This window comes from Sciurus vulgaris (assembly GCF_902686455.1).
Source record: "Sciurus vulgaris genome assembly, chromosome: 15".
Lineage (NCBI taxonomy): Eukaryota > Metazoa > Chordata > Mammalia > Rodentia > Sciuridae > Sciurus > Sciurus vulgaris.
Genome location: NC_136476.1, coordinates 3638450 through 3641304, shown reverse-complemented (window position 1 = coordinate 3641304; position 2855 = coordinate 3638450). Strand labels below are relative to the sequence as shown.

Below are 2855 nucleotides of genomic sequence, written 5' to 3'. Positions count from 1 at the left end.
CAAAATCTAGGAAGAACACCAGGATGACAGAATCAAAGGGCAAGATGGTTGCTTCCTTTGCAGATCCTCTATAAACTGCAAGACTGAACATGGGTATTTTGTAGTGCTTTATAACAATGGATACTTTGGTGCTGATTCTAGGTTTTATGACTCCTGTTTTATGTCCTGCAAACAATAACGGACATTTCCCTTTTCTGTGTATCACAGGAAGTCACAGGCCTAGACAAGAAGCAACTCTGCTCTGCTTTTCAAACCTCATTCTTCTCAACTGCAGGGACTATTTGGTTTCTATTATGTGTCTGGCCTTTCATATTCCCGATGGTGCATCTGATGAAACCCAGTAGCCAGGTGTGTGAATGTGGTTGAAAAGACCCATGCAGGATCAGCACCGCCTCCCCACAGCGTGGGATCATCCCCTCCTGAGATGGCCACTGTCAGTGGGACTGGTATATGAGTTGTTCTCCCAACTGAAAGGATGGATCATATGACCAGTTAGTGCTTTTTGTCCTGGTCTCTTTTAAACTAACCACACAATAGTATGATCTCTGGCCAGGGTCCATGACCAGGGACAGAGTTTGCCTGTGTAGATTTTTCTGCTACAGATATTGGGACTGAACAGTTGGAATAGACCAGGTACAGTCACCATTTTTCCTATTACAATGGGATTATCCAGACATGAGCTTCAGAAAACGTGTGTGGGATTCTAGAGTAGGCTGAGCAGCCTCATAACACATTCCCTGTCCTGTACCAGATGCCAAGTACTGCATCCTGTCTGCTCCTGTAACAGCCCCTTCATTGTTTTCCCAGATATTCTGCTGTACTTGCAGATAGCCATGTCTGAAAAACAGCCTCAAGAAATCTGGGATAGCAGCAAACCTTCGACAAATGTGTAAGTCCATAGTAGTGGCAGATGACTGTGAGGCATTTTCTTAGCTTAAAAACAACAACAAATAAACAAATAATAAGTATTAAGAGTAATGATGGGAATTTCCTCCCAGTTTAAAAAATAACTTCTTGCATGTTTGAAGTACTATACGAACTATCCCAAATCCCCATGTTTAGTCCATTTGGTGACAGTATAGTTTTATATGAATCTGCTTGGGAAAATGTGTATTTGGTGAATAAAAAGATAATCAGAGTCTTAGGAGCAGTAATATTTGTTCACATAAACAAATATTATGGAGAGTGAAAAAGATTAAACTTGACATGTATCATGATCATAGTAATATTGATGAGAGATGATATCTAAAGATCTTACAGCTTTCTGATCTATGCAAAAGTGAAAATGAATTTTAGATGATTTTCTCTTATCTCTTATTTATATTCTTTCCTCCTTCTTAGGAGAAAGTTTTCAATGGGAGATAGTTAACGGAAAGTATTGTGAAAAGTGAACACACTACAAAGGGATTTGGAAGAAGAGAATATTCTCAGAAGACACAGGCACTGACACTACTTTGTGAGCCAGAAAATCATGGAAAGTTGCCCATTCATTAAACTTCTACCAGAGAGGTTCTCATATAAAGAACCTACCATCATTTAATCTCACCTTTCTCCACCCTGCAAAGTGAGAAATATCATAGCAATTGGGAAAAAACAATTCTGAGAGGCTAGGAAGAGACAAAGCTTGGATTTGAAACAAAGATCCACCCTTCATCAACCTTGAACAGGCTACTATTTTGCTGTATGTGTAGCTGCAGATGGGAGGCTTGCCTCATGGACGAAGCATTCAAACTCAAGAAGAACTCGGTAGAAAGATAGGAGGAAAGAGGCTAACTTTCTGTGACCTAGAATTAAATATAGTACTTGTTCAGAATTTCTTCCCTCCTACCTCCCTTAAAAAAATAGAGGGGAGAGAATGGAAAAGAGAAAATGATTGGGTGCCTATCGTGGTAACATAGGATGTTGCAATGGACATTTTTGGGAGACCCTAAGATGACAGATATAAAGCACCAATGAGACCCCAGACTGTGGATGCAAATGTTCAAAATAGAGTCACGTAGAAACCCCAGCCCCAATCCCAAATTGAGTGGTAAGAAAAGATGGAATTCTAAAGGGGGATTTCTTTGGTAAGAATCATTGATATTTGTTGTAGTTTGGATATGAGGGTGCCTCCCTGCTCCACTGTGCCCCAAAAATCTCATGTGTGAGATAATGTAGAAATATTCAGAGTGAATGATTAAATTGTGAGTGTTTTAACCTAATCATTGGATTAATCCATTTGATGGATTTGATTGAACTAACTGGGTACAAAGTGTGGGCAGGTGGGGCATAGCTGTAGGGAGTTGGTCACTGGCGGGCATGCCTTTGGGGGTTTATATTTTGGCACTTTACTCTCTCTCTCTGTTTCCCAGCTGCCTTGAGTTGAGCAGCTTTTCTCTATCACAGCCTTCCAGCTCACCTCGGGCTCAGAGCAATGGATTTGACCAACCATGGACTGAACCTCTGAAACTGTGAGCCTCAATAAACTTTCCCTCCTCTAAGTTGTTCTTGTCAAGCATTTTGGCCATACCAATGTAAAGCTGAGAGAGCATGCTACCAATCCCAGTCTATGTCCCCACTTCCAACACAAAGGGATGAGCAATTCCATTCCCTCAGTTGACAATAATTGGAGAAGCATCAAATGGACCACTCATTGAGCTTGATGTAGGATAGACAAGGGCAATGGCCTCATTGTGTCCCCAATATTCTAGGATTTATAACCAATACACTTAGAATCAATATTTTACCACTTAGTTGTGTGTGTGCAGTAAAGGATTGATTCGGCAGGCTCAAAGACGTGCACATTCCAAGAAAGTTTCTAGTCCTTGCTGGCCCTTCTTGGATAAGTCCTTGGACTATCCTGCCTGACAAGGGTG

The 2855-nt window shown here is 41.0% G+C and overlaps 1 long non-coding RNA gene across 1 annotated transcript; it reads left to right on the top strand.

The window, feature by feature from the left end:
- The first annotated feature begins 212 nt into the window (after window positions 1-212).
- LOC306644738 lies at window positions 213-1861 on the top strand. The gene is made up of 3 exons (XR_013759455.1): window positions 213-348; window positions 808-889; window positions 1342-1861. It is a non-coding gene; the product is annotated as an uncharacterized lncRNA (long non-coding RNA).
- The last annotated feature ends 994 nt before the right edge of the window (window positions 1862-2855 follow it).